At 37.4% G+C, this 13,391-nt stretch overlaps 3 pseudogenes across 2 annotated transcripts; all 3 read left to right on the forward strand.

Annotated features, from left to right (window-relative positions):
• Nucleotides 1-1,337: 1,337 nt before the first annotated feature.
• LOC150033636 (secreted RxLR effector protein 161 pseudogene) lies at nucleotides 1,338-1,982 on the forward strand (annotated as a pseudogene).
• A 4,245-nt stretch (nucleotides 1,983-6,227) lies between these two features.
• On the forward strand, nucleotides 6,228-10,809 carry LOC120084477 (uncharacterized; annotated as a pseudogene). Its single transcript, XR_016532069.1, has 6 exons — nucleotides 6,228-6,602; nucleotides 7,313-7,635; nucleotides 7,770-7,972; nucleotides 8,460-8,528; nucleotides 8,686-8,813; nucleotides 9,740-10,809. The product of XR_016532069.1 is annotated as an uncharacterized LOC120084477 (transcript).
• On the forward strand, nucleotides 9,836-10,809 carry LOC150033637 (uncharacterized; annotated as a pseudogene). The gene is made up of 2 exons (XR_016531687.1): nucleotides 9,836-9,844; nucleotides 9,926-10,809. The product of XR_016531687.1 is annotated as an uncharacterized LOC150033637 (transcript).
• Nucleotides 10,810-13,391: the final 2,582 nt, after the last annotated feature.

A 13,391-nucleotide genomic window follows, 5' to 3' on the forward strand; every position in this document is an offset into this window, starting at 1 on the left:
GCGTAAAAGTAGTTTACGTCACTTTAGAATTTGGGGTTGCCCAGCACATGTGTTGGTACAAAATCCCAAGAAATTGGAACATCGTTCAAAATTATGCCTATTTGTAGGTTATCCAAAGGAAACAAGGGGTGGTCTGTTTTATCATCCTCAAGAGAATAAGGTATTTGTATCAACAAATGCCACATTCTTAGAGGAAGACCACATAAGAAAGTCATCAACCTCGCAGTAAATAGTATTGAATGAAATTTCCAAAGACGCTACAGATAGAGCTAGTTCATCTACTAAAGTAGTAGATAAAACTAGTACATCAGGTCAGTCACATCCTTCTCAAGAGTTGAGAATGCCTCGACGTAGTGGGAGGGTTGTTCATCAGCCTGACCGTTACTTGGGTTTAACAGAAACACAAGTCGTCATACCTGATGACGACATAGAGGATCCATCGACCTATAAACAGGCGATGAAAGATGTGGACCTATGGATCGAAAGATGTGGACCGTGATCAATGGATCAAAGCCATGGACCTCGAAATGGAGTCTATGTACTTCAATTCTGTCTGGAAACTTGTAGATCAACCAAATGATGTAAAACCAATTGGTTATAAGTGGATCTACAAGAGAAAACGAGACCAAGCCGGTAAAGTACAGACTTTTAAGGCTCGACTTGTGGCAAAGGGTTATACCCAGAGAGAGGGAGTGGACTATGAAGAAACTTTCTCTCTCGTTGCCATGCTTAAGTCGATTAGAATACTCTTATCCATTGCCATTTTATGACTATGAAATTTGGCAGATGGATGTCAAGACAGCCTTTCTAAATGGCGATCTTGAAGAGAGTATCTATATGGCTCAACCAGAGGGTTTATTACACAGGGTCAAGAACAAAAGGTTTGTAAGCTTCAAAAATCCATTTATGGGTTGAAACAAGCTTCTAGATCTTGGAATATAAGGTTTGATACTGCGATCAAATCTTATGGCTTTGAACAGAATGTTGACGAGCCTTGTGTTTACAAGAAGATCGTCAATTCTACTATAGCGTTCTTAGTTTTATATGTCGATGATATTCTACTCATTGGGAATGATGTAGGATATCTTACTGACGTCAAGCAATGGCTAGATACACAATTCCAAATGAAAGATTTAGGAAATGCGCAGTATATTCTTGGGATCCAAATTGTTCGGAATCGCAAGAATAGGACACTAGCCATGTCTCAAGCATCTTATATAGACAAAATGTTGTCTAGATATAAAATGCAGAATTCCAAAAAGGGTCTGTTGCCTTTCAGACATGGAATTCATCTGTCAAAAGAACAATGTCCTAAGACACCTCAAGAAGTTGAGGATATGAGAAATATTCCCTATGCCTCCGCAGTTGGAAGCCTGATGTATGCAATGTTATGTACTAGACTTGACATATGCTACTCAGTAGGGATCGTCAGTAGATACCAATCTAATCCTGGATGTGATCATTGGACTGCCGTTAAGAACATCTTAAAGTATCTCAGGAGAACTAGGGACTACATGCTCGTGTATAGTGCTAAGGATCTGATCCTTACTGGATACACTAACTCTGATTTCCAAACTGATAAAGATGCTAGAAAGTCTACATCTGGATCAGTGTTCACTCTTAACGGAGGAGCAGTAGTGTGGAGAAGCGTAAAACAGACCTGTATAGCTGACTCCACAATGGAAGCTGAATACGTAGCTGCTTGCGAAGCAGCAAAAGAAGCAGTATGGCTGAGGAAATTCTTGACAGATTTGGAAGTTGCTCCAAATATGCATCTACCCATCACCTTGTATTGTGACAACAGCAGTGCAGTTGCAAATTCAAAAGAACCTCGAAGCCATAAACGGGGAAAGCACATCGAACGCAAGTACCACCTTATCCGGGAAATCGTACACCGTGGTGACGTTGTAGTGACCCAGATACCTTCTGAGCAAAACATTGCTGATCCTTTTACAAAAACCCTCACGGCTAAAGTTTTTTAGGGTCACCTACAGAGTTTAGGTCTACGGTGTTTCTAAACTAGGACAAGTGGGAGATGATGTTCGGCGTGAATGCCCTAGTTTATTGTATTCATATGTTTATTGTACTCATATGTAATATTAATTTCTCACAGTTAAATTCAACATCGTTTGATCCTACTAGGAGTTTTAGTCCAAGTGGGAGTTTGTTGGATTTTATGTCCTAAAACTCGTAGTTTGTAATATCATATTCTTGTTCAATAAAGCTGTTATTGAAAATCTTTAGTAAATTTAAATTCTATATTCATGAATCCAATAAACTAAGGATCTGAGGCTATTAAGTTTAAGTTTGAACTTTATGTAGTGACATAAATGTGGATCAAGTTCAAATATATATAGCCAAAATGGTCTATAGTATATGAATAAGGTTGGGCGCCTTATTCTGGGGACACTATGGATGCGGCCCATTTTGTAGTTAGTACAAACGATGTGATCCTAAACCGTTCATGTGGAGACATGAAAATGGGGGCATCCTATGTAAAGAGTTTACATAAGACTGAACCATGAAATAGTCACTTTTACGTTCTAAATGTCGTTTAATGTATAAAACTGACTATTTCGTTAATTGATGACCTAGGTAACTTAATCTTAATCCTGAGCTAACTATGAACTCCTGTTCACTCGGAATTATCCTTAGATCTGCATAGGTGCGAGCAGCTCATTATCACTGGCCCAATAAGTCTCCAATTTCATCAGATGGATAGCTGGGAACATAGAGTGCAAGACGGAATTCACTCCTACTCGTTATAGGGATAGTAGATAGGTTATTCCCTTTAGTACTGAATCCAAGTCTTGAACAAGGGGCCCCACCCTCTCATTGGCCCGAGAGGGGTTCGGTTTATAGGTTAGACCTTAAACCAATTGTTCATTAGAGAATCAGTGAAACTTAAGGAATAAGATGTAGTCTCGGGGGTTAAACAATTTTTATGATCTAATTGAGATTACGAACAACCTGTGAAAGATTAACTTACTAATCATGGTTATATCAAATGGACACCAATATATCTATAGTGAGGGGAGTGCAACTACGGGACTATAGTGGAATGACCCGTTAGTTAATGAATGTTGATTAGCTCCGTCTAAAGAGTTTAGCCAGCTAATCTCGGATCGTTGAAGCCCACGATCTATAGGTTCATTAGGTTCCCCTACTAGCTCATATGGAATAAACTTATAACAGTATGATAGAATAATTCGAATTGTTCGAATTAGGTAAAGATAGAGAAACCGACAAGTATATGTGATATAGTGGTCAGTTTTTTAGTTTAGAGATACAACTTTAATATTTAAATGTGATTTAAATATCAAGAATATGAATACGTTCATATTCGGAAGCTCGAAAATAATGGAAATGGTCAAAGATGTAAAAAGTCAAAAAGTTGACTTTTGACTTTGAAAAGTCAAAGTTTGACCGATCTTATATTCAAATGTGATTTAAATTTTGAGAAAATGAATGCAGATTCATGATTGGGAAGTCAAAATTAGTCTATACGAAAAAAATCATAAAAATTCAAAATGTTGACTTTTTGGTCAAAGTTTGACTTTGACCAAATGACTATTTTGCCTTTTGATTAAAGTTAGTGGGAAAATCCAAACTTTTGTTGGATAATTCCACTAACAAAATAGTGGGCTAGGTTTTGGTTTATAGTAGAGACATTAAGCCCACTTAGATAGTGGATCATAAACCGGTTGTTCATTAGAGGATCAATAGGAACTTAAAGAATAAGACGTAATCTCGGGGGGTAAAACAGACATTTGACCCAACCGTTATTACGAACAATCTGTGAAGGGTTGACTTACTAATTATGGTTAAATCATGTGGACATAATATATATAGTGAGGGGAGTGCAACTATGGGCTTTAGTGGAATGACTCATTAGTTAACGAATGAGGGTTAATTTAAATGAGTTTAGCTAATTAATCTCGAATCGTTGGAGCTCGTGATCTATAGGTCTACGAGGTCCCTCTACTAGCTCGTAAATGGATTAACATTAGAGTAGCGTGATAAGTTAATTTGAAACGTTCAAATTACGTTCAAATTAGAATTAAAGAAGTTAGTAATTATATGATATAATTACACGTTTAATTTTAAGAATTAAACGGAATAGGAGAATTAATATTTAAATATGATTTAAATATTTGAAGTTGGATTTGTATAAAATTAATTTAATATTTGATATTAAATTAATTTAAAATTAATTAAATTGTTTAAATAATTAGTTATTAATTTTATTAGAAAAATTAATTTATGAAACTAATTTAAAAAAATTAAAATGGAAAAAGAACACAAAATGGAAATTTGGTTTTTTCCATTAAGCCTTTAACTAGCTCGCACTTATTTTAGCTTCAATAATTCCAAGCATGAGCTGCATCTCATGCAACCATCTTATTTGTATGATAGCCTATAATATATTGAGAAGATTGGAGTGGAATTGAGGCATGCATCTATAGAGTTTTTTCTGAAAAATTCGCGTTGAAGAAGTTGTTCTTCAAGTGGGTTGTGGCAGTGAGTTCTTTTCAAAGTTCCCTTCATTCAAGTTTATTTTGAGTCCCACAACTCAATCTAAAGTTCCAAGAGAATAGTGGGAAGATATTGAGGTGGTCTACAACAAGATTTGGAGAAGCTTGCAGTTGAGAATTAATATTTCAAGAAGTTCTACAAAGGTATGGCTTGAAACCCTCTTGTTATAGTATGAGCATGCTTTAGTTATTGCCAAAATTAATGAATTAGCGTGCTTATTGATCCTTGTTGCTTCTGTTGCTTACTGATATACTCCATCATAGAATAATATGGCAAGTAGAGGAATTCAAATTGATTTTATCTATTTTTTGTATAGGAATCATCTAGAATCCTCAACTCATCTTACGTGGAAATTCGAGGTAATAAAACATATATGGTCTTAATTTATTTCTACCAATATTGATATCAATCCTTTGTGATAGTAGGACTTGGTGGAACATCTAGGACGATTGGTATTGGATTTTTGGTCAGTACATATGTATCTTAGGAATTGGTTATGTTTGTGTTCATTGCATGGTAGAACTGGGAGTTCATAAAAAAGGTGTTGTTTCAAATAACTACAATTGACTCTAGTAGTATAATCGATGTGATTGAAAAACATATTAAAAAGGAATAAAATTTTCGTGCGAAGTATGATGGTAGAGGAGTTATGGTTGTACATCCCCCTTTACTACTACTTTCCCCTGTCGGTTGACACCCTCCACCCCTTTACTACTACTTTCCCCTGTCGGTTGACACCCTCCACTAATGAACAATTGGAAGTTGAATACTTATGTGAGTTTTGATAGATAGGCTGTAAGTTTTAGAATGGGTGCTTTGGGATCACTTGGATTGTGTATGTATTGCTGATTTCAAGTACATCCCTTGCGATAATAAAATCAAGGTGCTCGAAGTGATGACCATATGTGAGAGTCTTGATAGTATCCAATCCCTCTATATGGAGAATATCTTGATTAAGTCTAATTGCTTGGAAGTTGTAAATCTTCCAATGAAGTTTCCTTTAACCCCTTTGAAGTCTCCTTTTTAATTTACGAGGATAATTCTATTGCGCTTGAGTTAGGGAGTATTACCTTTACTTATGCTTGACGATGTCCCAATGTTCTAGTGTATTCTCTTGTGTAAAGAGCATTGGAAGAACGAGTTTCTTCCCTTTTCCATATTCCTTACCTCAAGTGGTTAGGTTGTTTTGTGGTGTTGCCTAAAAAAACGAAACCTGCAATTTAAAAAAATAAAAAAATAAAAAAAGACTTGAGATAATATAAAACATAATTTTAATAAAAAAAATATCAATGTTTGATTAGGATAGTTTGACGAGATATTTTTATATATAAAAAATATTTAAATTTGTCTATTTATAAGAATTTCCATGATTTGACCGTAAATACACGAATGTGAATGAGAAGACAACTTTTCACACTCTTCTCCTAAAATCATATTACACTTTTCCATATATTTCACCTATTCAAATATATTTCATTCGCAATTAATTTTATTTATTTTGAAGGGATTTTAGCCAATTCCCTGACCCAAGCCCAAGCCCAAGCTCAAGCCCATTAGATTGAATTCGTCTGGGAAGGCCCGCGGAATTGAATGCAATTATAAGCTCGAAAACAATTCTGACGGTAAATCGAGTTCACATCCGCCTGGCCCTTTTTTTTGTTAGGAAACAAAGAAAGAAAAAAAAAAGGGAAAAAAAACTTTTTTTTTTAAAAAATAATTTTGGCGACCAAAAATATTGTTCTTGCACACACAAACTCAGTCCCAAACTCATGTCAGGAGTTGAGTGTTCTCATTGTACATCGCCGTCGATTCCCATTTGTTCGTGATTCACTTCAATTCCCTTTACTTTAATCTCAATCTCAACCCCCAACTTCTGCCGCACTTCGCTGGAGATTCGTCTTCTTTCCGGCAGATTTGAGCTCCAAACTCGACGTTTCTCGGCGCCCTCTACTCTCCGCTCTCTCCGATTTCCTTCTTTACATTATTCTTCTTGCTGTCTTTCTCACTGTATTCAAGGATTTTCGCTCGGTTGCGAACTATGGACTACGAGCCCCATGATAGTAGCGGTAAGTTAACTCTCACGATGCTTCTTTTTCAGTTATTAGGGTTTCAAGTGTTTTAATTTCGGATTTTTAGGTTGCCGCCTAGTTTTGAGAATTGGGCTTCCAATCTTGCATTCTGGGGCTTAGGGAGCTTGTAGGTTGCTCGGAGGAACACGCGAGGTTTTCAGCCTTTTACACTAGTTTTTTGGGGGAATCCTTTATATTTTTCATCCTTCTTCCGAAAAATTCTTAACTACTAGGGGTTGCAGCCTAGGGAATCCTTTATCAGTTTTTTATTCAATTTACGCAGTTCATGTCTAAACGATTGCTGCACTTGCACACATGTTAACGATTCTCCTTTGAATGCAAGACTCAGACTGACCTTCTGCCTTTTTGAAGGTATCCAGTACTTCCTTAGCCTCAATCAAAACGTTTTTAACCTGTTTACTTTAGGAAGGAGCTAGTATTATTTCTTGATTCTTGATCTATGGTTTAGTCTTGCAAGTTTTTTTTTTTTTTTTTGTTTCAGGAAGACAATGACTTCACTTGTCCCTGGCATAATTCTTTTATATTGTGCTATTTCTGCAAATATTTCGGGGCTGATTATTATATTTGCAACTGCCATTTTTTTTCCTGGTATCATAGCCCAACTCAAAAGTTTGGGTTTTCAATTGTATCGGCCCACGCTTGAAAACGAAGTTTTGATTTTGACGCAATAAATTGCAATTGTGCAGACGAAACTATATAAAGCAGATTCAAATTGCGTAACCTAGTTGTTGTCACCGGTGAAATTTGGAACCAGCGCTCGCTCTGTTGTCCAAGATGGCCGAAGGAGATGCAACTGCAACAGCTTCCACAAGCTTCAACTGCCAAGAATCATCACTCTGCCATGAGTGTAAATCGAACCCATCTAAGTACAAGTGCCCCGCTTGCTCTATCCATTCTTGTAGCCTCAATTGCGTCAATGCCCACAAGCGCCGCGGTGGCTGTACTGGCAAGAGGAAGCAGACCCAATTCGTCCCGCTTTCTCAGTTCAATGATAGTATCCTTTTCTCTGGTACTTGAAATCCCTCCCTGAATTCATCTCACTGGTTTTGAATGATTCAAATGGTACTGATTTTGGTTAAGAATTTCTGTCGTGTTTTTGCGTCTCTAATAATGGAATATGGTGGTTGTTTTTATGATGTGTAGATTATAATTTCCTGGAGCAAGTGAAGCGGATGGCTGAATCAGCTCAAGGACTTAGAAAGAAATTGTGCCCTTATACTCATGCTTACTTTCGGATTTCACCTTAAAAGTTTGCGCACTGCTGCTTCAAGCAGGAGAACAAAAATCCTGTTTCTCCCCACAGGAATGACGAAAAGGGAGAACAATCAAACTCGATATGACAAGAGGTTATCTTCCTCTTATCTATCCATGTGCTACCTTGAAAGCTGTATCATCATACATTAAATAATGTTGTTGGTTGATTCTTACTAATCTCAAAGATTCACTAGCCGAATTTGAGATTTTTTCCCCCCCCCCAAAAAAGAGCTGTTGGTTTGTTATTTCATTTGAAACTTTGCAGACATTGATCACGATATTCATTTTACTGTGTCGAACATTCAAGTTTTGGAGGGGGAAAAAGAAAGTGATAGTGAAGAGGGACCCCCTTCCCCTAAATTCTTGGATAACTAGAAATGTGGTTTCTTAAATATTTTTATGTCATTTTAGTAATTGTTGTTTGTTTTAGGATTGGAAGTAGTCGTAGGTAGGGTTAGGCTAATGATCACTCATTAGGCACCTAGTTTGTTTTCTGGGAAGCAATTATACTTAAGTTTTTCCTTTTTCTTTTTCTTTTCTTAAACTGTTCTTTGATAAATGAAGTTTCTTTGTTTACAGGGAAAAAACAATCTTCTGGACAATGGAATGGTGGTTTAACTCTACAGATATTGTTTTAGTTGACCATGGGTGAGTTTTCTTCCCCACGCCACTGGAAGGATGATGGTTTGTGTATATATATATATATATATATTGTTTTGGTCCTTTCTTCTATGTTCATGGCAATTGATCTTTTCTTTGGGTCTGACTGGTGACGTGCTTTAAAAATATTCTCCTTTTTCTGCAGGGTTAATGAAAACTCAAAGCTTTCTACCATTCTTGAAAACCATACAACCAAGACCATGGAAAAATCAACTTGAAAAGTTTTGCGAGCAGCTGGATAGCCTCAAATTTTTTGTCCGTACATATCCCAAGGTTATAGCTCCAATTACTTTGGGTTGTTTATGAAGTATATCATATTTCATGTTCTTGTAAGATGTAGTCAATTAGTGGCATAGCTAGTGCATTGCTCCATCCAGTGATGCTTAATTGTTTTTATCCATCATGCACCTGAGGGTATATGGTGCACTTCTATGCGACGGTCAGCTTGTCATTTGCCTATAATTATTTTGTTATTGCTAGGTAGAGATCCATTTAGATTGTTTTGTGATATACAGGAGCTAATTACTGGTAAAAGGTAATGTAAGTCTCATTCTCATATTTGAGCTTTGAATTAGAGTGAATTTGTCAATTCACTTAATATAGTATTTCTTAAAGTTAAAGACGGATTGCATCGTAGCAAATTTGCTTGAAATAATTTAATTTCCAAGGGCTTCTTTTAACTTGCTTTATTTATTTATTATGTTTCATATGTATATAGGGAGCCTAAGAAGCATGGACACCGACATGCGACACGGCGACACGCCAATTTTAAAAAAAGTAGGACACGACACGTCGGGGACACGTTATTTTTTTTATTAAAAAAATTAAATATATGTCGTGAAATAAACATATTGGGAAATATTCCATTTAAAAACACCATTAACAACCATACAAGATACAACCACAACCATAGATAAGATGACTAACGGTCCAATGTGGAGGTGTGGCCGGCGTGGGGTTTTGGCGGTGGAGGTGTGGCTGGCCGTCGATCGAGTGGGCGTGGAGGGGTGGCGTTTTGGGCGTGGGGACTCGGGGAGTTTTGATATTTTGAAGAAAAGAAAAGTGGAAAGGAATAATATATTTTGAGAAATTAAAATAAAAAACACAAAAACCTAAAAGTTTTGTGCTTGGGCTGATGCTTTTGGGTTGCTAACTTTAGTTTTATAAGCTTTCATTGTTTTTTCTTTTTAATTTTGCAGTGCCGTGTCCCAGAAGTGTCCCAACCGTGTTCTACCCGTGTCCCCACCGTGTCAGAAATTTAAACAAATAATAAAATATTCTGGCATGTTGGACACATGTCGGAGGTGTGTCGGGGCGTGTCGGTGTCGGACACGTGTCCGACACTGACACTTGGCCATCTTAGGAGTGTCGGTGCTTTATAGTAGGGAGCTACATCGCCTTTCCGTGAGCTGGACTCGAGGTTGCCAATAAGACAAACTGTTTTCCAATTTGGTTTTTGTGGAATACCCTGTTATATATGTTTTTCTACCGTCTCAAACTCCTAACTTTGAAGTAGTTAAAACTGCCAATCCAATGAGTCGTAATCCAGAAGGTACAAATGCCGGAGAAAATGATCTTGCTAGTCATGAAGGCGTTTCCTTCAGGGTGGAAGAAATAGAAGATGATGACATCATCAGGTTCTTGATCTGATGAAAGTATCAACTTCAAGCCCACGTTGTGAAGTTGACCCCCAAAACCTGCATAATGCAACACATAATTACTCTACAGATTTGATGGGGAAGCAGGAAGTTGGGAATAGCCCCAATTCAAGCTCCCAGGCCAAGGAGATAGGGGTTGTGAAAGAATTCGAGTTTGATTTTGAGCAAGATCTGATAGATGCGTACTCAAATATCATGGCACAAATCAATCCAGATGATTTTCTTGATTGGGAAGGAGACTTTTCCAAGGGAGTGGAAATGGAAGGAAGTGGTGAACTTCTCGGGGATGCGTTCATGTTTGAAGAACTGGAGGGAGAGATTATGGAATAGTGATTAGCATTTCAAGGTATAGATCTTATTAGCAGGAACCAATTTTTGCTTGAAGCAGAGCTTTCTTGTTCCTACTACACTACAGGCAAATCTTGATGCCATTTTATTTCATTGATTTGTCCATCTCTGCCAGCAATATCCTGCATTTTGGCCCATGCTAGATAGATTGTACATTCTAGTATAGTCTGTAGCTCAACTTTGTTGCTGTTAACACTTTTTGCTAGTCTTGATTTGATTTATTATATCAATGAATGAATTGTAGGGGTGTTTAAAAAACTCAATGACCTGTAAAATCTAATCAATCTAACTCAACCTAGGTGGTTTGGGTTGAGTGAGTTATCAACTCTTTTGGGTTAGGTTGGGTTCAAATAAATGAAAATGTTATGAGTTGAGTTGGTTTATGGGTTCACCTAAAATAATCAAACCAACTTGAACCAACCCAAATTTATTATTAACTTTAAATGTATGTTTTTTTATATTATATAAATTGAAATTTAGTTGTTAATCTTAATTCAATATATGAAAATGATTAAATCAAATTTTTAGGTATTAACATTTTATTTTATTTTTTTAGAATAAAATTTTAAATAAATGATCAAAATAATCAATCCAATCATGATTGAGTTCATTTTTTAACGAAGGTTAATTAGGTTGAAAAAATCTACAACTTGAACAATTGGGTTGGATCTAAAAAAATTATTCAACCAAACTCACCTAATGAGTAGGGTTGGCAATGAGGTCGGGTCGGGGCAGGGTGGTGGGGGAAATTCTCCCCATCCTTTTAATACTTTTTCTTTTAAATAACCAAGGTAGTGGGTGGTTATTGGATCATGGTAACCGTGAGTTTAAAAGGAAAGTTGTTTCCTATTTTGAATATATATATATATATTTTTTTTTTTACAAAAGTTTGAAAAGGATTTTTGAGTTTTCTCACTGCGAAAAGAAACTCACGAAGTCGTCAAGTAAATACAGATTTACTAAATGACGGCTGGGCGAGCTAAACGATCGTGCAGGTACGAGCTAAACGATCGTGCAGTGTTTACTAAACGATCGCTGGTCCAAGGTAAATGATCGTGTAAAGTTTGTAGGTGACAGACCAAGCTGAACAATAGAGCTAAACGATCGCATAGTTTTTGCTAGACGATCACATAGTTTTATCTAAACGATTGGGCATTGACCTATATGATAGGTCTCCGCCATCTCCCATTTGCCCAGTCGTGTACACAATCGTTGTTTCCTCCGTTCGTCTGCCTCATACCAAGTCCGAATAGAGCCCACCCTCTGGATTCTCACACTGAGAATACTAAGGTCGCCTTGTTGGTGGTGTCAGACTCAACTCGACACTGTCGAGGTTTATTGGAGGCCGTTCGTGTCGTTGAGGATGAGCGCGGTGTTCGTTCGTGTTGCGGAGGAGATTGTGACCGAGGAGATCGTTGAGGACGAGCGCGAAGTGTTCGTGCGGTGTTCGTTGCAGTGTTGCGGTCGTGCAACGGAGCGTGGAGACGCATATACACATGTTTGTATCGTTTGCCTTTTGTGCTTTTGAGACTTTCATGTTGTAATTTCTAGAATTTTTTGTATAACCGTTTGTTTGAAGTCAACTGCAAATGATTTGTTGATTCATGATTGTAATTTGGAATAGTCTTGTTCTGTTGCTCATGGAAATCTCGAGTGTCGATTTCCTTCAATTGGTATCAGAGCCAGGTTCTCTGATATTTCAAATTACAGATCTGAATCGAACATTTTTTTACAATCGCGGTGGGTTTCTGCATTTGTGGTTGATCGTTTTCTGCATTTGTGGATGAATTTGATGAATGTTTCGGGTTTTAAATTGTCTTTTTGTTAAAGCTTTCAATATTACAAAGTGTTAATTGTAAAGGCATCTATGTTTTTGGGCAAAATTAACTATGCAATCGAGTCTGTAATTCGAAAAGTTCGAGTTCATCGAGTCGTTCGTGATGAAGCTTTGGCGCATGGTGATGCAGTTCTCAACGAAGAAGAAGATCAAGCGTTGGTCGGATCGTGTAGCCTTAGGTAAACGATCGTCAGGATTTGACTAAGTGATTGTTTAAATATTTGTTTCTAGACGATCGTGTAGTATTTTCTAAATGATCGTTTAGCTAATGCTAAGTGATGGGCAAAACTTTTACCATATTGCATAGCGTTGGTTGCGCGATCGCGTAGGCGTTGGAGGTAGGTGATCGTAGTGGGAGCATGCAATGCTCGTCGTTTCGTAGAAGGCGTGCGCTAGACGATCGTGTAGTTAACAAGCTTTATCGCTTAGTTACTACCTATGCGATCGTGCATATGCAATACGGAGACGCTAGCTAAGCGATCGCTTAGGTGATGATGCTTTGCGGCATCGTAGTCACTTAGACGATCGCGGAAGGCGGGCGCTGTGCGGAGCGCGCTAAGTGATCGTGTACTTCAGGCTTCATCGCTTAATAAAGGTACACGATCGTGTAGTAAAAGCTCAACTATCGTTTTGATTTTTCTAGATGATCGTATAGTAATGCTAAACGATCGTTTAACTCTGGAGCGTTGTTAATCGATAGAGCAAAGAGTTTGTTTTATCACGTAGACGATTGCGGGGTGCTTAGTACACGATGGATGGTTGGAGAAGCGATGCTTTGTCGAGCGGTTCAAGACCCGGTTCTCCTGTTTTAACCAGAGACTCCTGGTCTTTGTAATAGTTAGCTTTCCTTTTCGCGTTTTAAGGCAATTTTACCTAGTTCATCAACTTTGATTGCTTATACATGTGATGTATGGTACTTATATGTCAAAGTGTTTGTCATATAGTTAAAAACCCACCTTAGGTTGTGCAATTACTCATGCATCATGTATTATAAATGTTATAATCAAG

Source organism: Benincasa hispida, chromosome 9 (assembly GCF_027475165.1).
Source record: "Benincasa hispida cultivar pf3 chromosome 9, pf3_genome.v1.1, whole genome shotgun sequence".
In the NCBI taxonomy this organism is placed as follows: Eukaryota; Viridiplantae; Streptophyta; class Magnoliopsida; order Cucurbitales; family Cucurbitaceae; genus Benincasa; species Benincasa hispida.